Source organism: Jaculus jaculus, chromosome 2 (genome assembly GCF_020740685.1).
Source record: "Jaculus jaculus isolate mJacJac1 chromosome 2, mJacJac1.mat.Y.cur, whole genome shotgun sequence".
Taxonomy (NCBI): domain Eukaryota; kingdom Metazoa; phylum Chordata; class Mammalia; order Rodentia; family Dipodidae; genus Jaculus; species Jaculus jaculus.
Window position 1 is genome coordinate 109,772,497 of NC_059103.1, and position 27,680 is coordinate 109,800,176.

The 27,680-nt window shown below is 36.5% G+C and overlaps 1 protein-coding gene across 7 annotated transcripts in view; it reads right to left on the bottom strand.

Moving 5' to 3' along the window:
• Positions 1-27,680, bottom strand: part of Bmpr1b (bone morphogenetic protein receptor type 1B) — a 382,398-nt gene that overhangs the window by 152,272 nt on the left and 202,446 nt on the right. For 5 of the 7 annotated variants that reach the window (XM_045143623.1, XM_045143628.1, XM_045143621.1 and 2 more), the window contains one exon: positions 10,544-10,635. The exons of the other annotated variants lie outside the window; for them this stretch is intronic. The gene's annotated coding sequence lies outside the window, so the exon portion shown is untranslated. The remainder of the gene's footprint in view (positions 1-10,543; positions 10,636-27,680) is intronic. 7 annotated transcript variants of the gene reach the window in all.

The following is a 27,680-nucleotide window of genomic DNA, read 5'->3' on the forward strand; positions in this document are numbered from 1 at the left end:
TCTTTTACAGCATTCCAAGTAGCTAATTATTATATGAGTACTGAGTTCTAAATTATACCAAAATCTCAACAGTTTACTCTTCTGCTCCAAATAAGGAACCCAACACCACAGTAACAAACCTGAGTCCTTCAAATGAGTAGCTTAAAATAGAGATGAGCACAAAGGTTGCTGGTAAATGGGGCTTACTTCTCCCCTGGATGCAGTTCACATTATGGAAATAGGGGCCTGATGGAACAGACAAGCCCTGCTGATTGGCAGCCCCTTGCCAGTCCTCTGATAAGGTCTCCAGCAACAAGTGAGGGAGAAAAGAGTGCAATGCTAAGCTTAGTAGGGGAAGCTAAGGTTTCAAGTTGATTTAAAATAGGGGGAACCCTAAAATCAATAGAAGTATTGAAACCTGAAGCAGTTAGTTTTGTTTTTTAGCTGTTTCCAAACTAATTTAAATGATAGCGTTGTTTCTTTCTGACTTGAGATCCTGGCATCACCGGTGTGAATTCCACATGAAGAGAGGCTTCCACATACCACCTGCCTCACGGCCTTCCTCTGCACTGAGAGCTTCCACGCCCATCCTGAGCTCACTTTTTATCAGATAGATCCAGGCTGGGGATTCTACACATCTGAATCCTGTAGATCTACACTTACACTACTGAGGTAAAGAGCATGGTTTCTCCATATGGAAACACTTCCTTAGACAGACAACTCTGACCAAGTAGGAGTTTATATAATGATCTTTTCACTTGTGCAATGTTGAGTAAATTACTTGACATACTGAGGTCTCAGCTTCCTAATCCTGAAAAAGGAAATAGAAATTAGTCAACCAAAAGTCTTATTCAAAGGTTCATGGAATATTTATGTACAAACACACACCCTTGGTTAGTAGTGGGTTTTATTAATACATAATTTTTCATGCAGATCACATTCCTATGAAGGTTTGCTTTAACATAAGCAATGCATGTAGTCCTCATTCCCAGCAATTTCAAGAGTCATGACAAGATTAATCCAACACTATCATCCTAACTTGTTGCATTGCTTACATCTCATTTAAGAAGAAACTTACTCTTTTTTCCATACAGTTAAAATCATAAGTGCAAATTAAATTGAAAGGTAACACAACATTTAAAGTTGAACTGCAGGATCACAAAATAAAAATGACTTCACAAAGAAAGTGTAAGAGGAAATTATTTAATAGATGTGTTGAAATATATGATAAATTAAATTCTTATGGTCACAGTATTCCTTAACAAATTTAATGTCTGCAATGTAGAAAACATTTTTTTTCATCTGGATAAGAAAGAGCTTTGCAAGTTTCAAAGGAGAACAGGGACATGTTAGTTACATTTGACAGTGATGACATTAAAAAATGTATTTTTTTTTTTCGAGGTAGGGTCTCACTCTGGTCCAGGCTGACCTGGAATTAACTCTGTAGTCTCAGGGTGGCCTTGAACTCACGGTGATCCTCCTACCTCTGCCTCCCGAGTGCTGGGATTAAAGGCGTGCGCCACCACGCCCGGCTAAAAAAGGTATTTTTTATCAAAAACATATACATTAAAATTTAAAAGTGGACTCCAGAGATTGCTCATTGGTTAAGGTGCTTGCCTGCAAAGCTTAACAACCCTGGTTCAATTTCCCAGCACCCATGTAATGCAAAATGTACATGCATATGGAGTTCATGTGCAGTGACTGGAGGCTCTGGTGTGCCCGTTTTCTCTCTTTGTCTCTCTTGTAATATCTTCTATTTCTCTGCTTGCTAATAAACAAATATTAAAAAAATAAAATGAGAGGTTTATGAAAACATTTGTAGCTAAAGGATCTTCTGTAAAGAGCCTTTATTAGTTTTTACTTTTTCCATGGTCTAAATACTAATCCTCTATAGTTAGTAAACACTTCCTTCCATTCTGCAGGCTGCATCTTCACCTAACTGATTTGTTTGCTGTACAGAAGCATTTAAATTTCATGAGGTTGCATTTGTCAATGGCTGGCCATACTTCCTAAGTGACTAGAGATCTATGCTGCAAGTCCTTCCTATGACAATATCTTAAAGTGCTTTCCTACTCTTTCCTCAACACTTTCAGAGTTTTAGGTCTTACATTCAGGTCTTTGGTCCATTTGGAGGTGATTCTGGGCAGAGCGAAAGACAGAGATCTAGTTTTAGTCTCCAGTGTGTGGATTTCCAGTTTGCCCAGCACCATCTGTGGAACAGGCTCTTTTTTCTCCTATGCAAATTTGTTCTTTTTTTAAATTTTTTTTACTTTCATGTTGTGCCCATTTCTGTGACATCAGGATCTTGATAGGGATTGTATTGTAGTGGACTGCTTTTGATAATGTCAGCATTTTCACAGTATTAATTTTTTTCCAATCTGTGCATAGTGAGGTATTTCCATCTGCTAGTGTCTTCTTCAATTTCTTTTTTTCAGTGCTTTAAAGTTCTTTGTTCGCTTGTTTTATTATGCATATCCCAAGGATTGTTATATTTTGAGATAATCATTACTAGAATTGTTTGCCTGGTGTCTTTATCAACATATTTGTTATTAGTGTATATGCATGCTACTGCATAACTGTGTATGTGCATATGAGGCAAAGAATCACCTTAGGTGTTCTTCCTCTAGATGCCATCCATATTTTTTTCTTTTTTTCTGAGACAAGATTTCTTTCTGGCCTGGAGCACACTAAGTAGATATTGTGGCTCATCAGCAAGACCCAGGAATCAACCTGTCACTTCTACATAACACTGTGATTACACCTGGGTTTTTAAAATGGGTTCTGAGGACATTTTTGTGTTATCAAGGCAATAATTTTACCAACTAATGCCTGGGCAAACACTCCAGTTCCAAGACTAGCTATTTAATGTTGTGTGCACTGCTCCTTTGCTATTTCAGTTCTTCATATAAGAATTATCTGTTAGAGACTTTAGGTGTCCTATATGTAGAATCATATCATCTGGAAATAAAGAAACTTTGACTTCCTCCTTTCCTATTGTAGCTCTTAAATTTTCTTGTATTGTCATATTGTTCTAAGACTTCAAACACTATCTTGAATAAGATTAGAAAAAGTAGACACCCTTGACTTATGAATATACTTTGAAATTTTCCCATTTAATATATGATTGCTGCCTTCTATAGTCTTTATTATGTTGAGATGTGCTATTTATTTTCCTAGTCTCTTTAGGACCTTTACACGAAGAGCTAGTGAGTTTTCTGCATCTACTGAGATGGTCACATGATTCTTATCCTTTAATCCACTTATGTACACATTAAATTTATTCATTTTCATATATCAAACCATACCTGTCTCACCAAAGTGAAGCCAATTTGATGGAATGATTTTCTGAAGTGTTCTTGAATACATTTGTAAGTACTTTATTGAGAAGTTTTGCATCTATGTTAATTCAGGATATTGGTATTTATTTTCCTATTTTATTTTTTAAAATATATTTTATTTATTTATTTGAGAGAAAGGGAGAAAGAGAAAGAGAAAGAGAAAATGGGCATGCCAGGGCCACCAGCTACTGCAAATGAACTCCAGATGTATGTGCCCCTTTGTGCATCTGGCTTACATGGGTCCTGGTGAGTCGAAACGGGATCCTTTGGCTTTGCAGGCAAACGTCTTAACTGCTAAGCCATCTTTCCAGCCTTCTTTTATTATTTTATATCTGGTTTTGGTATAGAGAATACTTAACAACACACTAGAAGGAAATTTTAAAAATTCTCAGATTTAATGAAAATGAAAACACAGAATACCAAGCCTATATGATAAAGTGAAAGCAATCACAAGAGGAAACCTTGGAGCCATAAATACCTATATTAAAGTATCAGAATGATAGCAAATAACTAACTTGATAATGCTCAAAAACCCTTGAAAAAACAAGAGCAAGCCAAAATGAAGACCAATAGGTGAACACAAATAATGAAGATCAGGACAGAAATAAATAGAAAACAATCACACAAAAAATACAAAGAATCAGTGCAGCAAAGAAGTAGTGTTTTGAAGAGAGAACAAGACTGGCATTGCTATGAAAGACTAGCCAAGAGAGAGAGGATACTCAAAATAATGAAATTCGAGATCTCAAGAGTGACATTACCACATATAGCAATTCAGAAAATCATTAGCATTTAACCCCAAAATTTATATTTTACAAAGTTGAAAAATCTAAAATAAACAGATGAACTTATAGATGCATATGATCTACCAGTATTACCAAGATGAAATAAATAACTTTAAAAGACCTATAAATATCAGTTAGATTGAGGAAGTAATAAAAAGATCACCCAATGAAAAAAAGTGCAAGTCCAGATGGACTCACTACTTAATTCTAGCTGACTTTTAAAGAACTAACACCAATGCTTCTCAAACTCTTCAAAAAAAAAATAGGATGTTAGAAACTGTCCTAGATATGTATTTCTGAAAAAAAAATCATAGTAGGAAGTCAATTCAGTGTAGAAAAGCACATTTAATATGTTTTTATTTTATTCTAAGCCTTTTTCTTGATGAAAATTCAAACAAGTAACCCTCTTTAAAACAGTCATAAAATAATATAGCAAAATATATCCTAATTGAATCTCTTAGCTACAATCAACACATATAACATATTGGAGTTTCCATTTTATACTTTCAGATCATTTGCCACATTCCCATTTTGAAACTAGAAGAGTTGTGTGGCATCAATGTGGTTGTACTACCAAGTAAAACATGGAAAGCCAGGAGAGCCAAGTAAGGTATGACATTAGAATAAAAAAAAAAAAGTATTTTAAGTATGGCTATGAGCAGAAAAATACTTTAGCTCATTTGAGGGCAATAACTGTTTAACTTTCAAGAACTATGAAATGATGCAAAGGAGGATACTAATACAAAATTCATAAAATAACAAATTCAGCTTCAAATATAATATGCAGACTAAATATAGAGCAATATCATCAGGTAAGAACAGCAACATCAGTAAGGTACTGGTATTGAAACTACATATTACTTTCTTTTAAACAGAATTTTAACTACATACTCTACAACCTGATGCTTGACAAGTTACATAGCATACTTTTCACACATTGCCCATCCTTCACATACAAAGTACAAGGTCCCACATTAAAAATTAGTATATTCTTCTTTTCCCAGGTTTTATGGATTCTATGTCAGGCATAGTTATAGAATCAGCTGGACTGGCCACATAAGTGCCTCACAATGTAAGACTACTGATTTTGCAAAAATCATGCCTCACTCCAACCAATGGCCACCTCTTTTTTTTGCTGGCTATGATAATGTGCTGCTTATAATTCATTTTGCTATAATGTTTTAACATTTAAGCAAGCGTGGGTTTCTTTGTTCACTGGATAGTAGGTATATTTCTACATCCACAAAGAAACCTACATCCTCTCAGCCTTGGATAATATTATTTAATATGTTATAAATCTATACAGTTTATAGCAATTACTTTTCAAAAATAATATCTTCTTCAAGAACAGTTGTGTAGACAAACTATATCTGTAAAGAAATTAGAAATTGAATTATGATTCATTTCAAGCAATTTAAAAGTCACCAAATTTTCCTATAAAATACAAGACTTTCTTTCCCTCTCGAGACAAATACAATTCAAGGTTAAGCAAACAAGAATCACATTCAATGCCTGGAATAGGCTTTCATAGTAATGAAAACACTGGTAGAGTGTACTAAGCAAAAATAATCAAAACAAGGACACCAAATTACTCTCCATTGTTAATGATACTTTACATTTGTCCTTAACATACAACACATTTCAGACATAAAATACTTTTATGTATAATGGGTAAACAAAACATAATTAAAGACCAAATAATTTTTATTTGTACTGTCAGCTCCAAAAGAAACAGCTGATATTTCTCAACTGTTTCAACATTTTTACTTTGAGAAGCAAATTCTTCTTCTGATGTAAATGAGTATCAGGTTTGAGTATTCTTAAGCCAAGCTTTTAGGTTATTTCCTTAAATCACTATCTCTGCAACAGTCAATAAAATCAAAGGCAGACCTTTACCAGAAACATTGGAAGCAAGTCTATTCTGCAATTCTGAGTCCTGAGAACAAACTCATTCTCTCCTGGCCTTTAAGAATGGAACAGGTGGGAGAAGGAATGTTCAGCTCACTAGCTAACCATTTCATCTATCACAGCAATCTAAAGGCTACTAACTAAAATGTTGATAGATTTCTAAAATTGAGTAAACAATATTTTGTGACTAATATATATACATGTATATATGTGTGTGACTGTATGTGTGCATATGTTGTACCTATATACACATATGTATATGTATACATAGAGAAAGAATGTCCACTTGTCAATTTGTATTTTTTGAGGTAGGGTCTCACTCTAGCCCAGGCTGACCTGGAATTCACTCTGTAGTATCAGGGTGGCCTTGAACTCATGGCGATCCTCCTATCTCTGTTTCCCAAATGCTGGGATTAATGCCATCATGCCTAGCTTAATTTCGTATTTTTGTTCAACAATTACCTGCTTGCTCGAATGTACCCCACACACATAAACACACATATGCACACATAGCCATTTCTATCACTGTTGTTATAAAAAAAAAACAAAATAATTTTAAAGCATTGTTACTACCTTAAGATATTTACTATCTTCTTTTTTTTTAATTTTTTTTTAAATTTTTTTGTACATTTTCATTTATTTATTTGAGAGTGACAGGACAGAAAGAGGCAGAGAGAGAGAGAGAGAGAGAGAGAGAGAGAGAGAGAGAGAGAGAGAGAGGGAGAACAGGCATGCCAGGGCCTCCAGCCACTGCAAACGAACTCCAGATGCATGTGCCCCCTTATACATCTGGCTAATGTGGGTCCTGGAGAATCGAGCCTCAAACCGGGGTCCTTAGGCTTCACAGGCAAGCACTTAACCGCTAAGCCATCTCTCCAGCCCAAATATTTACTATCTTCTTGAGGGACTTTCCTTTAATCTAACTTTTTAAACTTTTTTCTAACTGAATTGCTAAGAAAAAGTACATGTACAAAAAAAAAAATAGGAAGTTTTATTCCATTCAAATTCTGGAATACTTGTATTCTAGATCTAGAGGCATGTAAAAGAATAAAATTTAAATCTGGCCACAACTAGTTCACAAGTTCATGGTAGAAAATCTATAAAGCATTATAAATTGGAGCTCTGCACAGTGCTTGGTCAGAGGTAGAGAGAAGACTCAGGTGACCCAGAAGGACTCCTAGGGAAGGCTGCCTCCTATGAGAAAGAAAAGCACACCCATAGAGTACGCCTCTCAAGATGAGTGAACAGCATAAGCAAGTCCAGAGACAAACAGTACAGTAACGAGAAATATAAGATATTGAAATGTTGTTGGAGCATGAAACAGGAGAAAAGGGTAATATACTAACTGATGGGCAAAAGATATATAGGTAAGCATTCTAAAAGGGATGACAGAAGATGAATAGAAGATAAACATGTCAGCTACAACAAAGTGATCCCTATACCAACGACCTTGACCTAGGACAAGAGAAGGTCAAAATGGGAGGATTTGGGTCAGAACGTAATATGTTCATCAGAATACAGACTTAAGAGTCGTGTGACAGGCAGATGGGTAGCATTACAAACAAAATGCAGTGAAATCAATTAAGAAGGTACTACTAGCAATTCATGCCAAATTCATGAGATGTGCTTCAATAAATGCTAATAAAAAGGCCCCACGTTCATTTCTCATGTCTACATACATATATTATTTGCAAATATGATAAACAATCAATTTAGGATTGACAAAAAATAAAACAATATTTGGGAGAAAATTCAAGTTTTATTATATTCAACTAAAGCATAGCCCATTTTAGATAATATCAACCATTATCTTGATTTTCTAATTCTTTCTCCAAAACTGAAGAGAATATGACTTATTCACCCTATTTTTTTTTTTTTTTTGAGAGTGACAGACACAGAGAGAAAGACAGATACAGGGAGAGAGAGAGAATGGGCACGCCAGGGCTTCCAGCCTCTGCAAACGAACTCCAGACGCGTGCGCCCCCTTGTGCATCTGGCTAACGTGGGACCTGGGGAACCGAGCCTCGAACCGGGGTCCTTAGGCTTCACAGGCAAGCGCTTAACTGCTAAGCCATCTCTCCAGCCCATCACCCTATTTTTTCCCTGAAGTTTCAACATGGTACTCCAAAGACAGAGATGATAGAATGAAAGGGTCAGGCATGGGAGTACAGGCTTGAAATACCAGCACTCAGAAGGCAGAAATAAAAGGATCACTGTGAGTTTATGGCCAGCCTGGGCTAGTGAAAAACCCTACCTCAAACAAACAAAATATGCAAGAAGAGATAAGAAAATAATATGATGTACTTTTAAATAAGAAAAAAGGATTACTAAATAAAAAAGAAATTATAGTCTTAGTCATGACACAGAACCTCAAAACACTAGCAATGAAACGTGTTGATGGACTTAGCTAGTCAGGTTTAATTGGGAAATGCCTATGTTAAGTAAACCATTTTTAAAATGAACACAGTCAAAAACTCAAGTCAAATCCATTCACAAGCTGGGTGGTAGAATTTAAAGTAGGAAAGGGACCTGAGGAGATGGATCAGCAGAGAAGAGCACTTGCCAGGCAAGCCCGAGGGCCCGATAGAGACTGAGAACATGTGAACTAGAACCCTAGAACCCACATGAAAAGTGGGGAATGGTCAGTTGTGCCTGTAATCCCAGTCCTGTGTGGAGGAGAAATAGAATTGCAGGGGCTCATTAGTCATACATGGTGATTGAAAAAGGCAGCTCCAAGTTCAGCAAGAGACCCCATCTCACGGAAATCAGAAGAGTGATAGAGGAGAATACACAATCTTTTCCTCTGGCTTCTACACACATACACATGGGGCATATACATTTGCCCCATGTGTATGTGTGTAGTACATACACATATCACACACACATATATAGTACATACACATATCACACACACACCACACCACACATACTACAGACACACCTATGCAAAAAAGAAGTGTGAAGGAAGAAACTTTAAGAGGATACAGTAAGCATTAAATATTAAATAAATGTAAAAATACACTCTGACTAGATATGAGTTATATCAGCCTTAAAATTAATAAATTTGTTATTTTGCATCATTTTAGAAATCCTAAATGCACTATTGGTGTAATGATTCATGTCTATAACCCCAGCACTCAGAAGACTGAGGCAAGATGATCATCATGGGTTCAAGGACAGACTGAACAACACAGCAAGTACAAGCCCACCAGGGCTACATAAGGAGACCTTGTCTCAAAAAACAAACACACAAAAGATACATGCATTAAATAATCAGGATACTAGAAAACTACTGTCTTCATTTTAAGACACTTACCTTCCTTTTAGGTATGTCCCATCTGCTGTTTGGATTTAGCCTTTGCTATTTTAGAATGAGCTGGTTTCTGGCCAGTCACTCTAACTTAAACCTGTTCTGTACATCTCTATTAGCCTACAGTTTGAGCTCTGCAGCATAATAAAATTATTTTTGTTTTCAATTTAAGTATATAGTATAGAAATCCACTTGAAATTATCATTATGCATCACCTATAATATAGCCTAAAATTTTTAAACATAATGCTGTTTATAGCTTCACAATCTAAATATCAATCTACATTAGTAAGTAATTATCATGTACTTAATGTCATAGTTCTAGTAAAACTATTTACTAATTAATTTAATTCATAGGTGGTAGACAATGTAAATGTTATGAGTATTCTAAGTTAGAAAACACATTATGTCAACTTCAGCCCCATTGCTTTTCATGTTAATCTGAGATGAGCATTAATAGTGAACATACTAGCAGTATGTACACACAGAAAAGCATGTTTAATGTATTACATGTGACAATAGAAAAAAAAAGCAGTTCCATATGTAGCTGGAGATGTGCTTTTCAGTCTAATGTTGACAAAGGAGAACCATTTCATAAAGAAGCAGTTTCAAATCATCTGGAAGACAGACATTGTCTCCTAAGCACTTGTCTTTAGCATTGAATATTCAAAAGACTATTGTTTCTTCTCATCATTCCAGGTCTTCTCTGTCCACAAAGGCACTTTGGTCAGCACACTGTCAAATTAACTTCAGTTTTTGCAGAAAAGATCTTATGCTGCTTACATTCCCAACTTCCACATTTTAATACTATGTAGAATATAGTTGGTAATATATAGTTCTTATACATCTTTACAAGTTCATGTGAATTTTTCTTCTGTGTTCTATCTCTAGAACTACCAAACTTAATTGACAACTAATACAAAAACTTAACTACCAAAAACTTAACTGATACAAAACTTAATAGGAATTTACCAATAGGCAGACTTCAATTGTAATAGAATTTAGTGTTAAATCTCACCACTCACACAGGGGATTTAAGAAGATGCACACAACCTTCCCAACAGAACTATACAAACCCATACAGTCTCAGCCTCCAAGAGCACCAGCAGCAGCCCCTCCTGGAAGATTTGCTATGCCCCGAGCCCTTTGCTCACTGATGCAGAGCGGCCCACAGGGAGATGGAGTTTACGAGTGCAAGTGAGCCTGAACTGGCTAATTACTTACCTTCTCACGTAGGGCTGGCTTGCTTAGTTAACTTGTTTTCTCTCTTGTCATAGCTCAGCGCCAAACAGTTGTGATTCAGCAGAAGTCTGACCCTGACAGAAAGAATGTTTTTCAGAAAACACATTGGAAATTAAAGTTCCCTCCACAGTTGTCTTTCCTGCCTTGCCTCTGTATGCGTGTTTCTCTGTAAGGCAGCTTAACAGTGGTCTATAAATATTGACCCTCACACTTGCTCAGAGGTACTTGCCCATGGCACAGGTCTGTGTTACTGAACACCGTGGTAATACTCCAGCAAAGTTCTCAGCTGCTGAGACAAAGCAGAGGATTGGCTCACTACCCAGCAACCCTGTGCTTGCCTGGAAATACCATTTCACTGCCAGCTTTACAGATGCAATGGGCCTTTCCTGAGGCCTGAATCATGCACAGAAGGGCAATTATGAGGTCTGTCTGAAGAAATACAGCTTTTTCCAAACAAGTGAAGACAACAGGGGACACAAGACAAGAAAGGAAATACTTCCTTTGTTCTGGCCAAACAATAGTCTCATACCCTTTATGAATGTCATACCTAAATGTTATTCAATCAAGCCTTATGGAATTTAATTATATTGTATTACAAATGACCCAAAACATAGAAAGCAATTTTTGTAATTGCTTCAATATCAGTTGTTATTAAAAAGGCTACAGGGAAGAATTCATTGGCATAAAGAAATTATTTGACATAAATTCATTTCCAGATGATAGAAATGCAATGGAATCTATGACATTAAACAGATGAATTATGTAGTTGCTGAAAGAAACTAAAATTTAATCTAAAAATTATTTGAATCCACATGCTAAGTTAACTTCTAGATGTATAAGCATGACAGTGTGAATCAGTTTACTTTAGTCTTGTAGATTAAGAATAAGTTCTGTCTTAGCTATAGCACTATATAGTCTGCAGGTAACAAATAAAATCTATATTATCTATTTATCTATCCATCTATGAGTGTGTGCATATATATGTGTACATATTATGCAAAATATTCCTACTATGATTGGGAAAAGATATCATACCATACGTTTTATTCTTTTGTCAAGAAGAATCACGTGTTTCCTTTACTGAAAGTGTATCTCTTGGAGGCAAGGGAGATGGCTCAGTAATTAAAGAGAGCTGCTTGAAAAACTTGCCAACCTGGGTTCAATTCCTCAGTACCCACATAAAGCCAGAAACAGAAAATGGCACATGCATGTAGAGTTTATTTACAGTGTGGCAAGAAGCCCTGACATACCCATGCCCATACTCAATCTCTAAATCTCCCTTCCTTTCACTTTTTCTCTGTGTTCTTCTCTCTCTCTCTGCCTTTCTCTCTGAGACACATACACACACAAAATAACATAATGATATACCATAAAAATATTTTAAAAAACAAAGCTTATCTCTCAATTAAATCAAAGATGAAAGAATCTGAAAATAACCTAGTCATGCATTTTACAGATAAGAATAATAAAAAATAAAACACTGCATCTAAGGTACTACTTTGCCCAGGATCATGTGATAATTTTGTAGCAGTCTTTGCCTTACTCCTTAGTTGCTGGGCTGCTTCTCTGATGGAGTGTTCCTCACATATCCTAGGTGACAATCATATCTGTAGACTAACCAGTGAGTCCCAAACTTATCTTGAGGAACAGCTCGATGAGAAAGCTTACTGAAAGCCTTACCCATAAATGCAAACATTCCAGTCAAAATTTTAGCTAATTTAAGCAAAACTATTTATAGTTTAAATACCAAAAATATTCTGTAGAATTAAGTTCCAAGCAGCTGAAATTCATCTTTTTTGCTGGATTCAGTAATGTATATTCTTTGATAAGTTAACTCATTTCCAGCAGAGTCATATACCAAGATAATTAATAGGCAATATCCCTACTCTCAAAGACCTTTTAGTCTATACATGATGGTGGTGATGGCTAACTGCAAAATAATGTGTAGATCAAGAGAACTGTAGGAAGGCAGTGAGGAAACAAGACCCAACATGAGCTATAACATACAGTTCCGCACTTAAAACTTCAGGATCTTAAGAATGGGCAGACAATACTCAAATAAGGAGTAAAACACAGCAAAGGTGAGGAGAAATAAGCAGGACATGAACATGGAACTGCAAACGCCTGCTAGAACATGACAGCAGAAGACAGGAAGTCCCTAGGAAAGAGAACAATGGGGCTGGAGAAAGGTAGAAATTTTAGGAAGCTAGTTAACAAACTTGGGTTTTATAGAGTAGGCTAACAGATTTCAAACATTTCTTAAATACTATGAAAACAATTTTGAAATATTCTGTAACCATCGCCATGCTAATATCTATGATTTTTCAGCTGTAACAAAATGTGTACTTGCAAATAATTTAATTTATACTGTACTGAAAACATTGAGATTTTAAAATAAAATATATCAACTATAAGTATATTCAATACAGTCTAAATCTTTAGCAATTTAACATAACCAATATCCATTTACACATACAAAAACAGATACTCTTCTAGCAGCTGAAACTTTGTTTTATATTTTCCTTGATCTTTTTACCATCTCATTCCTCATAACGTTTCTGGGGATCATATTTTTTAAATGAAAAGTCTTCTAATTATTCTCTTTGTCATATTTCTTGGCAATAATAATTTAATGCACTAATTGAAAATTTTAAGTTATTAGATTTTCTATGACTCCACAGTAACATCATATAGTAACATTTAGGATGGAAGAAGGTATTTCATCCTCCTAACAAGAAACACCATCATTAATGAATTATTGCTATGTGCAAGATCAATATTAATATAGTATATGTAGAATCTGAGAATCCAGACACAGACTCCATTAAAACTACCCAATCCATTGCTAAGTTAAAGGAAGTTGTGGAGAGACTGCACTTCACTATACAGTTCCAACCATAGGGAATTCTGGAAAAGGAAACACAATAAGAACAGCTCAAAGTTCCATGGATTATGGACCTTTGGGGACTGAGAGATGGGTAGGCCAAGGCTTTTTAAGTCAGTGTGAGTACTTTGTGTGATGGCAGATGCAGGACATTATGCATTTGACAAAAGCCAGAGAATTACCACAAAAAAGTGAACCTTAGTGTAAATTGAGAACTTTAGTGAAGTCTCTTCCCTGACTTCTTGAAGTATGTGAAATAGAGAAAGCATTATTATTTGTCAAGTGATTAATGCCTAACAGGAGATTTAGAAATATTCTAACGCTATAGGCAGCCCTAAGTGATAGTTGTGCTTTTACCTTTAAGAAAATTGGTTCTGGGCTGGAGAGACTACTTAGTGGTTAATGTACTTGCCTATGAAGCCTACAAACCCAGGCTCAAATCCCCAGTACCCATGTAAGCCAGTTGCACAAAGTAGCACATACATCTGGAGTTCAACTGCAGTGACTAGAAGCCCTAGCACATCCATTCTCTCCCTCCCTTCCTCCCTCCCCCATTCTCTCTCTCTCTCTCTTATCTACCTATATATTCCTCTTTCTCACATGCACAAATAGACAAACAAAATATTTTTAAAGGAAATTCATCTCGTAGCTTGTCTGAAATCACACAATAAACTGTAGAGATGAGATTGAGTCCAAATCTGACTGTCTGGATTGTAGTACCACAAACTGCCTTGATATTAGCCACTTAAATAAAAGTAAAATCTGTCCAGCCCAGGCACAGCTACAGCAGAGCTTTCCCATGCCAGAAAGGACAATAAAATCCTTCCCCTCTTCTTTTCTCAAGGAACTAATAGAATTTTAAATCCAAGTTCTTAAAGATGGCAACAAAAAGGGGACGTAAATTAAAGATGGCATAAAGAGCATATGCCCTATGACTATTTTTAAGTAGACTGAGGGATAAGGAACCTATGAAGAGTAGAGGAGGGTGGTTCTTCATGGCTGTCAGGTCTTGGCTAAGACAGAGGGTATAGCAGGAGGGCCACTTAACACTTAACAGGTTGTTGGGAAGAGAAGCTGGTTTTAGCTTTAGACACACAGAACTTGAAATAACTGTCTTGAATCTTAGTATGTCTAGTAGGCATTTATATATGCTACAAGGGAAGTAACCACTATTGTGTTTGTGTAGCTAAATGGATATGTTGTGCCCATCAAACTGTTCTCTAAATATGTTTAGATTAGCACTGCTCTCAGCTTTGGTCAGAGAAGCTTCATTTTTGAATGGGGAGGCTCAAAACTTCTCAAAGTGTTAATAGTAAGTGACTGTTGAGGGCTCAATACTTAGTGAAACATCTATAGCGAATCTCACCAATGTTCAATGGACACTGAAGAAGTAGGAAAACAAAGAATGCAAAAGCCAGAAGATGACGAGGAATAATATGTTCTGAACATGACTTGAGTGTGGCATTCTTGACCTCATAACAACTATTGCTATCTATACAAGCAAGGCCTGCACATTATTGCCCACCAACATTCCTTCGTGGCTGGTAAAAGAGTATATGAGGACCCCAGACATCCCTAATGGTCGCTGGTGGAGACAGAGACATTTGATTCAGTGCCATATCCACTGGTAAGTTACACATGCTCTGATAACCAACCCTACTCATATTCACATAGGCAAACCGAATTAAAGTCAGTGAGTCACACATACAAAGACATCAAAGTGGAAAAGGGACTAGTTGGGAAGACAAAAAGGTTCAGTGGTAGAAGAAGGCACAAAAGAAGGTAACATAAGATGACTGTAATCAAAACACACTGTAGCCTTATATAAAAAGTCAATAAATAAACTAATTAATAAATAATATGCTGGTCTATGATAGAAGAAAATGCTTGTTCATGTTTTCTCAGTTTTGGCCTTATAGGCATACATTCACAACAGAGGAGCCTAAGAAATTGCTAAAGAGCACTTCCCAGGGAGGTTGGGAGACAGCTCAGTTGATAAAGTGTTAGCATCACATGTATAATGAACTACATTCGGTCCCCAGTTCCTATTTTAAAAGCCAGCCATAGTGCCATGTGTTTGAAATCCCCAGTGTAGGACAGGCAGAAACATGTTGATCTGTTTGGTTCACCAGCCTTCTTGTCTAACGTAATCCACGAACGAGGTGGATAGCAACCTTGAGGCTGACACCCAGGGTTGTCCTTGGGCCTTCATATACATATTCACACATACCTGCATGCACATAAAAATGCATATACATATGCATAAAAACCATCACTCACTCATGTTCATCTTTTATCCAAACTGTACTGATTCCTCATTTAACTCAGAATAAAAGACAAAGTCCTTAATAATGGTTTGCTCCTTCATTATGCCTCAGACAGGCCAACTACAAACCCCTCCCTCTCAGCTGCAGCTCACTTACCTATTGATCTTTCCTTACTTGTGCCTAACAAGTTTACTCTGCACACCCTTTATTGGCTATTCCCATTTCAGCATGTTCTTCTTGCAGACACATTTTCAGAAAAACTTACCAGTGCCTGTGGTGGTTTGAATAGATGGCCTCCAATATATTCAGTTGTTTCTTTGTAGTTTGCATCTGCAGTCACCTGGCTGGGGGCAATGTCACTAGGTGGCTCTTAAGGTATGGTGGTGGGTTTCAGATTTCAATCTAAAGATATGCAAAGTGTACCTACGTGGAGTTCCTGAAGTGTGCTGTGCTGTGTGGTTTTGGGGCTTGTGCTTCTCTCTCTCTCTGCTTGGTCTTGTGAAGGCAGGCAAGCTTCTTCGGCCATTATGGAACTTCCCTTGGATCTGTAAGCTTCAATAAATATCCCTTCCTCCACAACTGTGCCTGGTCTGAAAGTTCATCTCAGGGAACCTGAAGCTCTCTGCTATAGTGCCTATGACCCAAAGCTGCAAACTTTCTTTTTTAATATTGGGTTTCTTCTTCATTCATCCCAATGGAAATGAAGTTCAGTAGTAGCATAGATTTCATTAACACATCATAATAAAATACACAGTAACTATTTGTTGAATAAATGACTGAAATAGACACTGTTGAACTGTATACTAACACAGGTGTTTCCTGAAGTCACAAAACTTTTCAGCATCCACAGGCATAATGAGAAGTCACTAAAAATAAACATCTTAAACATAGACCAAAGAAAAGTCTGTACCCACTGAAAACCAAAGGAGAGTATGAAAAGAGGTACATGGTTTGAAGTCTTACAAGGTAAAATTCAGCAATCCCAAGTGCTATGGAAAAATCAAACATGACAGGGACTAAAAAGAGCCCATTACACCCAACGTTCAGAGTATCATGATACTGAAACACAGGCATGCACAAGTCAAAAGCGTGAATTGATAGTATATGAATTACGTTTTACAGCACTTATGAATAAGAAAGTGTTGTACCTAAACAGTTTCCTCAGGGCTGAGAACTCGGCATGTGGAATAAAATTAGAACAAATTCCCATTTCAAATAATTTAGCCATACATGAGAAGAAGAGAGACTTGGATAGGGGTAATGATTTAAAACACTCAGCAATAAAATGACAAGAACAGAAACATAAAAATGCAGAGGGAGGTCGGTGCTTTGAAATCAAAGGTGACTGAATTTTCTTCTTTCTCAAGTTGTACTGTAAATTGCACATCTGTCTTTGTATCTTCATTAATAATTTGTTTAATTTAGTGTGTCATTGAGAATCAGTATGTACTTCCACTCATATCCCTGTAGGATAATGTTTCATTATAGCTTTACTAACCCATTAATCTGCTGATGGAGTTTTGAGTTGGTTTCTATTTGTGAGGGATATAATGATCAAGGTTATTATGAACATTCTTGTATAAGTTTTGCTCAGACATGCTTTCATTACTCTTGGGTATATACTAATGACTAAAATTTCTGGAGAATCTGTCCTTGCTAGTATCTTAACAATTTTTTAAAAGGTCACTGTTTTCCAAACATGTTGTACCATTTCACAGCACCACCTGCAAACATATTTCTTCTTAACAAATGTAAAGTCCAATCTCATTGTCATTTCCACAGTGACTAATAATTCTTTCATGAACTGGAATTCCAGTAAATATTTCAGGATATACAGAACCAAAATAAGCTACAAATATATTTTCGAGGGCTCATCAAAGCTGAACCCGTCATAAACCTTTCCACTCATTTGTTAATGAAATAGTTTAACAGACAGATGAAAGATGAAAATTTACAACTATTTTATAATTTAACATATTGCTTCAGTTTTTTAAACTCAATTTGAATCTTTACACAGTTTCAGCAGACTATTTTGTACAGAAAAGAATCTTTGAAAAAGAAAACAATTACAGAGGAAAATGAGTTAATCCTCTCCAAAGTATCATAACTACCATTTGCCAAATATACTCAACACAGAATAATATTAGAAAATCAGAATTATAATCATTTCAGTTAATGCTTCAATTTAATGCTTCCTTAAGTTAAATGCTAAAATAAAACAAAGCTAAGTAGCGAATAATTTCGGAATATTTTGTTGACAAGAGTAATCAGATATTAATGTAATAAATTTATTTTAATCTATTAAGGAATAAGATATGCCTTGGGACAAATGGATGTAAGCAAAATTTCTAGTAATCTAAGCTTGTTCTCATTTGTAACCTGAGGGAATGTGACTTTCTATATAAATGACAGGAAAAAGAAAACTGGTTGTACAATATACCTAGTTAAAAGCAAACTATAAACAATTTTCTCATTTTTCTTCCTTTGGGGACCTATTATTAGTCATACCATATCCAGTGATTTACCTTTAACTCTAAGGTTCTTTGTTCTGAAGTAATAAATACTTTGGACTCCCAGGACCCCACAGGAAAATCACACATATGTCTACTAACCTTTACTGCTGCTACCTTAAGTACTTATCCATTATGACTTTCAGAAATATTGACTGCACAATAAATAGGCTATTTGTTCTTTTCAACAGGAACAATGCAGTACATAAATTGAGAAGAAAGAAAATATTAAATAAGCAAGCCAGAGCAAAGAGTGTATGTTTTTTATAGCTTTTAGTTGAGATCACACCAAAGTAATGCCAAAATAAACTGGAACACCTTATCACTCATTACGAATAGAAATTTTCTAAAATTAGGCCATTGGTTTCCCACCAGGAATAGATGGTAAGCCCCTACCACTGAAGACTTCATATACTTGGGCTGCAAGGCCACTGAGAAATCCTGCTGGAACTGAGCTGATAACCTCCTCCATGTAGACCAGCTAATAGAAAGCTAGAAGAAGCCATTCTGCATGCAGTTCAATGGGAGAAAGGGAAATCACCAGTGAAGATACTCAACAGTGGACACTGAAAGCCTTATATTTGGCCAACCAGGCCAAATGAGCCAATGGGTGCAATAGTGGCACATCAGTCATGGTGGAAACCAACTGCCCTCTAATTAGACTGGAGGCCCACTCTATGGGAGGGAATATATCACTGATACTGAAAACTTAAAACAGGCATAGGAATGAGCCCTAGGGGTGTAACATCTGCTGCTGTCTGGCTAAACGTATATACTATGCTTATCAAACTGCCCAGTAAGCACTTCTCTTAATGTTAGTACCCTTTTATTAATGGTACTCTCACTTTTGGTAGAGAATCTTCTCTTTTCAGATGGCAGTGACCTTGGGATGACTCAGAAGGTATCATGGTGCTGGAAAGACATCACTGGAGTGCTCAATACTGTAATATCTCTATCACACCTTCCAAGGCTCAGGGTCTAATGCGGAAGAGGTGGCAGAAAGACTACAAAAGCCAAAGGAAGGTTAACACTCTTTACAACGTGCTTCCCCCAGGCACAAAATGGCCTGGATATCCATGACCTCACAGTGCCTGACACTACCTACACAAGACCATCATAACAGGGGGAAAAAATCATGACACCAAAATAAATGAAACTGATTGAGAGCGGGAGGAGATATGATGGAGAATGGAGTTTCAAAGGTGAAAGTTCAGGGAGGTAGTAGAAAAAAAACTACATTGTCAGAACCAACAATAATAATTCTCAATTGCCTTTAATAATATAAGTTCATAACAGTGAAAATGTTCAAAATAGGAAGGTATTATTATTATACACTGGTTGTTAATTGGACATCTTAAATCTTCACTACTTTCTCTTTGTGCTCATTAACAATACCCAGTTTCAACTTGTGCCAGAGTTTTCATTTTGCCTCCTGGAGCTACATATATACATACATAAAATGAATGATAATCTCAAAAGGTATTATTTAAGGAGGCTGGAAAGATGGCTTAAAAGCCTAAGATCCAGGTTCTATTCCCCAGGACCCACTTAAGCCAGATGTAAAAGGTGGCACATGCATCTGAAGTTTGTTTGTGGTGGTTAGAGACCCTGGCATACCCATTTTTTCTCTCTCTCTCTCCTTCTCTCTCTCAAATAAATAAATAAAATGTGTGGTTTTTTTTTTAAGTGTTATTTAAGCACTAGCAGCATGACTGTTTAGGGGGTATGCTCTCTGACTGGATTTGAGGGCCACTCCACAGGAGTGTCTGGAAATGATAACCTAGTCTAAAGCCTAAAGCTGGAAAAGTCACTGGCTTAGGAGGGAAGCTACTACTACTGTTTGATTAAATTAATATGTTATATGTTGTGTCTATCAAACTCCCCACTAAATATTATGTTATCTCTTTGTATTAGCACTGCTTTCAATTTTTATGATGAGAAGTTTCGTTTTTTACAGTTGGATGTGATTATTAGGGAGACTCAACAGTTGTTAGAGTGCTGGGAATAAGTGACAGTTCGGTGCTCAGCCCTAAATAAGATGTCTCTATCATACCCTACAAGGCTCAAGGAACACTGTGGAAGAAGGGGCAGAAAGAATGTAAGAACTGGAAAAGAAGGAGGAACGTTATGGAACGCTGTCTTCCAGACATGAAGTAGACACTGCATCCATGACCTCAGAGGGAATACTATTACCTACACAAGGCCTGCACAATACTGGGGCCCACAGTGTTCTATCATGGATGGTGGAGGAGGGGGGTGAAACAATAATGATAAATTAAACATCAAAGAAAAAAAGAGGGGTGGTGAAATGGCTTAGCAGTTAAGGTGTTTGCCTGTGAACCTTAAGGACCCTGGTTCGATTCTCCAGGACCATGTATCTGGAGTTCATTTGTAGTGGCTGAAGGACCTGGCACAGCCATTCTCTCTTCCTCTCTATCTGCCACTCTCTCTCTCTCAAATAAATAAATAAATACAATATTAAAAAAGAAGAGAGACTTCTACAAACAAATGGGTTCTTTGTAAAAGAATGAGGGTTCGGAGGACAAGAGAAGGTAATATAATAGGTTTATTACCAAAGCTTCATATGTGCATGTATGAAAAAATGTTGTTTAAATGAAAAAAGAGGGGTGGTGAAATGGCTTAGCAGTTAAGGTGTTTGCCTGTGAACCTTAAGGACCCTGGTTCGATTCTCCAGGACCATGTATCTGGAGTTCATTTGTAGTGGCTGAAGGACCTGGCACAGCCATTCTCTCTTCCTCTCTATCTGCCACTCTCTCTCTCTCAAATAAATAAATAAATACAATATTAAAAAAGAAGAGAGACTTCTACAAACAAATGGGTTCTTTGTAAAAGAATGAGGGTTCGGAGGACAAGAGAAGGTAATATAATAGGTTTATTACCAAAGCTTCATATGTGCATGTATGAAAAAATGTTGTTTAAATAAATATATTAAAATAAAAACAGCTGAAAAAGTTCAACACTGAGGAAGTGTTGTTTAATAAATGTTTATTTATAATATAATTTTAAGCATCTTCTATATTTGAAACAGTTTGGAGTTATTAAAATCAGGGCTGGAGAGAAGGCTCAGCAGTTAAAGGCACTTGCTTTCAAAGCCTGATGTCCTGGGTTCAGTTCCCTAGTCCTTAGATTAAAACAAAGATGCACAAAAGGGTATATACATCTGGAGTTGGTTTGCAGTGGCAAGAGGCTCTGGTGTGTCCATTCTCTCCTTCCCTCCCTCTTTCTCTCTCTGCTTGTAGATAAATAAATAATATATTGAAAACATAAAAAAATCACTATATCCTTTAAGGTAGATATTTTGTAAAGTTAACAAGTTATTCTCCACTAATTCAAAATTTTATACTAACATTTAAATAGAAATTTGATAAACCCTATGTGATCATAAGAGCTTGAGAAGGAATATTTAATTCCAGTAATTTCTGGACTGTTCAGATAGCCAGATGACATACACCCATTATCTTTTATCACAAAGATGTAGCTCAACTTGCCATCTGCTTCAATTTTTAAAAAATTACTTGTTTGAAGATCTTTTAATTTATATAGATACTCATAATTAACAATGTATCATTTATTTAATGGAACATTTATTTTTAGAAAAAAGTGCCCTATATTTTTTTGAGGAAATGGAACTAGAATCATGAGAATTATGGGTATCCTTTCACAACAGAGGGACATTCATAGAGGTGATCCTGAAAGGATTCATAACAGTTGAAAAGAGAGAAGCAAAGACAGAAGGAATGCCTCAACAAGCTAACCATTCCTAAGGAAGGAAAAGTGTGAAATCCTACCCAAGAAGGAGATGGTAAGAGCCAAGGCAAAGATCTCTGTGGGCTGGGGTAATGCTCCAAATTTAAGCTGTGTGTGTGTGTGTGTGTGTGTGTGTGTGTGTGTGTGTGTGTGTGTACAGTGTTCCTGGAAGTCATGTGTGTACACATTGTGTGGGAAGCAACACATTGGTCATCTTCAACCACTTTGTACCTTTTTTTTAAAGACTGTCTTTTTGAGGAAGGGTCTCTCACTGAAGCAAGAGTTCATCAATGTAGCTAGACAAGCTAGCCAGCAAGCGCCAAGAATCCCCTTTTCTCTACCTCCCTGATGTCTGGATTATGGGTCTGCATTGCTGTCCCTGGCATGCAGTGGGAGATCTGGGGTCTGAACTAAAGTCCTATGCTCTGGCAGCACGTCACTCACTGAGGAATCTCCCCACTCTGAACTTAAGCTTCTTAAAAATTATTTATTAATCACCCGATAGTGGTTCATAAAAATACTACTAGTTGATTAAATTCTACAGGGCAGTGAAAATAAGAATGCAAATTAAGTCTAATAATTCATGAAACAAAATAAAGCAAAACCAACACTCATTTATTTTACTACACCAAGAAATATATGCTTTCACATGACGGACTCAAATTGTTAATCTGAAGAATACTATCATTCACGTCAGTACCAGCATTTTAATCAAAATATATTTCAATAAAAAATGAATAGGAGGAAAACTGATTTTAATATGAAATGTGTGAGCATCCATTACTCTTATTTGGTTCACATGTAAGATACAGCTTTCTTCTAGCTTTCCTGACTGACAAAACCAGAAAATTTCTTGAAATGTAGAGAGAAAAATAAACAAGCAATAATGAAAATCAAAATTGAAAAAAAAAAATAATCTGTCTTAAACTCTGCACATCGCTTCAGTAGATCTAATTATGGTTATACATAACACATTTGTAAGAACTAATTGAATGAGATTTTGAGGAGGACTGAAGCAATTCTTATAGCATTCATAAGACTCCTTTGGGGCTAAGTGGAGACTATAGAGAGATACTCAGATTTTCCTCCTATGGCTTGCTTCATTCTGGATTGGGCCTTAATCAAGCAAAGAGAGGACTAATACCAGGCTAGAGAGAGATGGGCAAATCACAATGTATGAATAAAGAAAATGCTTCCACTTTTACTTTTGTATGACCCTTAAGAGACAAAGTCATATTAATAAATAGTATGTTGTGTTAGTAATTAACCTGTTTTTTAATAGGCAATTTACATTGATCTACTGAGTCAAAATAATTATTTTATGTAAGCATTCATATCTGGAAAAGTATATACAAACTGTTACTCATATATTTTTATAAACAAAAAAGTAAGGAAAATTATGATACAATGAGAACTTTAAATATGTTCTCCAGATTAATGAAAGTATACTTATGGGATAACATCTTGTTATAGTCCAACTCAAGTGGTATGCCCAAACTTAATAATGCACATTTATATAGCATTTTCTGTGTTTAAGAGGTGCTTTTCCTATATTATTTCACTTGATCTTCAAGACAGGCCTTTGTGCATTGTATCCATACTTCACGCCTGAGGAAACTAAACTTCAAAGCAGGTAAGTGAATACCCCATAGTGTCAAAGTTTGAAAGAAAATCTAAATTTAGGTCATCTCATATTTAATCTTGGGCCCTTCCTTATTAGTAAATCTTTGAATTACGTTTTATGAAAATATCTCAATATAAATCATTTCCCTATGGGAAAATAATGTTAGAGGACAGAATGAAATCATCTCATGTGGAGCATAATGTTGTTGATGCTAGAAATAACACACACACACACACACACACACACACACACATACACACACACCTTTTTGTTTCCACAATGTTGGTTAATAATAGTGCCATTACTTAGCCACTAAGAATGCCAGTGTCACACCTCTATTCTCCCCTATTTTCAAGTAGAAACACAATACTGAGTTATCACCTTTGAACCACTCTGGAGTTTGCCTCCTCCTTTCCTTTCCTTCTATTTCTACTGAAATTCAGACTTGGGTCACAGAACTTTAACTACTGAAGTGATCGCAATCTCTCTGTCACCACTCCACTTTCCCCTCCATCAATCCTCTACACCTCCTCTTGCTGACAACAGGGTCCAAACTTCTCAGTATGGAACACAGGCCTCACTATACAATGTCGACTGGGCCGTTCCTTTTCAACTTCATTTCCTTTGTGCCCATAACACAAATCCCACATTACACCCAAACTCTCCAAACCTTTGTGCCCATAACACAAATCCCACATTACACCCAAACTCTCCAAACCATATGTGCACTGGAAACGTCATGTGCAGCATCTCTGTGTCTCTTCATGGAATGACCTTTCACTGAACTATATTTTTATGGAGTAAAATTCAAATTAATGCAAGGCTAGATTCAGGTATGTATAAATGCAGATTCAAATTGGAAGATAAATGCTTTGAATGCTGTGACTTTCTTATTAAGTCTTCTTGCTTTCCTCACTTATTTTCTCCTCAGCAGTGTGACAAATTTGTTAGATTTGCACTGATCATGTTTAAGGCAAAAAAAAAAAAAAAAAAAAAAGACAGGTACACTTCCCAGACTTCAAGCAGCAAACACCGTACTTCATCTTGATTTTGTAGTAACTGGTTGGCATTTGTGTCCTGAGTTTCCACTCTTATGTTTTAACACCTTTGTGATAAAAACTGAGGCAGTAAAAGGTGTACATTTAAGCTATATGACTGATCTTTTGAAAAACCTAGTCATCTCCTTGCAGGTGAAAATATACACAGCCCTGCTTCAGAGATTTGGAAACATGATGCCATCTGTTAGGGCAAGCCTAAGTAGTATTTAAGTGCTCAAACATGACAGCAGTACGCATGAAACCAACAGGGTTCCTTTATAGAGGTTTAAATATTTATGTGCCCAAAGACTGCTGCATTATCTTTTGGGTAAAACAACAAAGTTCAAAGCACACTCCTGAAAGTTATCACTGGGTTTACTGGAACTCAATATCAATTAAAAGCTACATTTGTAAAATGTGTATCAGGTGTTACTGGAAAATGCATCTGTCTAAATAGCACTTATTGAAAAGTTTATCAAAAAGAGTAAACAATGTATTAAAAGTCCCAAGTGAGTGATGAAAACCTTGATCAGATGACAAGCCGACTAACGTCCGGAATCCGGGGCTCAGACTCATCGGCACCAACACTGTTTTCTTCATTTCCTAAGTGGGCTAACATCAAACTTCCCTCTTTGGCTTAGGATACCCTACTTACTGCTTTTTTCTACTAAAAACTACTTTGACTTACTTATATTCTTGTCAAATACACTTTATAATTTTAATAAGCAATTCTTTTTATGCACATGTAAGTGCTTATTTCTGTGTGTAGAAGGGGGAGCACTGGTACACAAGTGTGCATGTGAAGGCTACAAAGCAATCTACTACGTTCTGCCTATCAGGTACTATCCACCATTTTTGATACAGGGTCTCTTTAGTCTGAAGCTCACCAATTAGCCTACATGTCTAGCCAGCTTAGCCAGCCAGTACCAGGGATCCACCTATCTCCACCTCTCCAGTGCTAACATTTTTACACAGGCTCTAAGGATTAAACTCAGACTCTTCTGACAGCAAACACTTTCCTCCCTAAGCTATGTCCTCAGCCTTTAATTAGAAGTTCTAATGTTATGGAATATTGTATATTTATCTTATGCTGTTATTCAATCAACATGGCCAAGTATCTGTTATAGGCCTGGCCACAGAGATAGTCCCCTGTTCTCAGTGAGACTACTGATAGGGACACACAGGTGACCACATCCTAACAACAGCCTTGATGTAAGCAAACACACAACACAGGAAAGATCAACTTTCCAGGGACAGAGCTCAGAGGCAAAACTTTCAAATAAGGAGAGGGTTCACACCTTTAATCCCAACACCCAAGAGGCTGAGGTCAGAAGACCATAGAGAGTTCAGTCTAGTCTAGGCCCAGAATGACTTTCAGGTCAGCCTGGACTAGAGTTAAGACCTTGAAAAATAAAAAGAATAAAGATAAGACAAAAGGAATAGAAAATCTTTGCTGTCCAGAGCCCTTGGAAGTATGGTAAGGAGTCAGCCATGTAAAGATCTGATGGAAGAGTATTCCAGATGGGAGCAACTACTCAAGCAGAGCTCCCCCAGCATCCAGGTGACAGAAGCAGCTGAGGTGGGGAGTGCAAAAGCACAAGGTGATGTCCAATATATGAGGCTGACAGATAAGGTTGTTTGGGGCTAGTAGTTCTTAAATGTGCAAGGCATTATAACCACCTGGAAAATTCTGAAATGCAGATGTTCAAACCATAGCCAAAAATGAAAGGCTTCAGAGTCACTGCAATGAGGCCAGAAAGCAGTTTCTCTTTAAAGCTGTCCATGTGATTCAATGTCCGGCCCAGGCTAAGAAGCATTAATTCAGGTCAGCATAAGACATCCAAATTTTAATCTAATTACACAAATGACCATGAAAAGTCACAAGCTTCATTTTAAATTTCTATTATAAATCAAATTGTTTAATTTCTACCTGGATATTTGGTGGAAAGAAGCAATGTACCTTAGGAATACATTCATTTCTTTTTTTTTTTTTTTTCTCTTTGATTTTTCGAGGTAGGTTCTCCCTTTAGCTCAGACTGAACTGGAATTCACTATGTAGTCTTAGGATGGTCTCAAACTCATAGCAAGACTCCTACCTCTACCTCCCAAGTCCTGGGATTAAAAGAGTGTGCCACCATGCCCATCTTGGAATACATTCATTTCTAAACAAAAACATTTTAAGAACAAATATGAAAGAAATGATTGACATGTTTTATCTAAAAACTGAATAATTTAAGTGAGAATTATTTATTCTGGAAATACCATTACATTCACTTTGATTCACTACATTCATGTATTCATTCTGTGCAGTCTGGAAACATGAGCTTACAAGTTATGACTAATTTTGTTTTGTTTACACAAAACAGGAGATATACTGTGCTTATTCATTTTTTACTTTCCTTTACAGAGAATACTGTTTCCCAGGCTTGCTCTGGAAATCCTCCTGCTTCAGCCTCCCAAACAGTTGTGGCTACAGATGCACATCACAGTGTCAAATAATATTCTTTTTGATTAGTCATAAGTGACCAGGGTAATTGCAGCACTGTGAACCAAGAGCCCTAGATCCCATGTGCTATATATGATGCTGACAGGCATCCCTTGGGTAGAAATGTATGAATCCATAGAAAAAACAATTCTTAGCAGAAAGGGTTCAGCTACTAAGACTATTGGAACCTGAGAATCAGCATGGATTTACATGATGATTTCAATATTTATATTTAAATAAGTATAGTTGCTACTGACATATCTATGGCTCAAACTAACATACTAAACACCATCCCTTGGTATATTATTTTTAAAATGCATTTATTTGTTTGTTTGTTTGTTTTATAGACAGGGTCATGATATGAAATCATGGATAGCCTATGTGCCCCAGCCTAGCTTGACCTCATGGCATTCCTCCTTGCCTTAGCCTCCTGAATGTTGAGATTGTAGCATTAATTAATGCTTGGAGTACATCTGGCATCTTCAACAAAGAATAATGTTTCTTTGCCATAATAAAAGCTTAAATTTTCCAGATCTTGGTGACA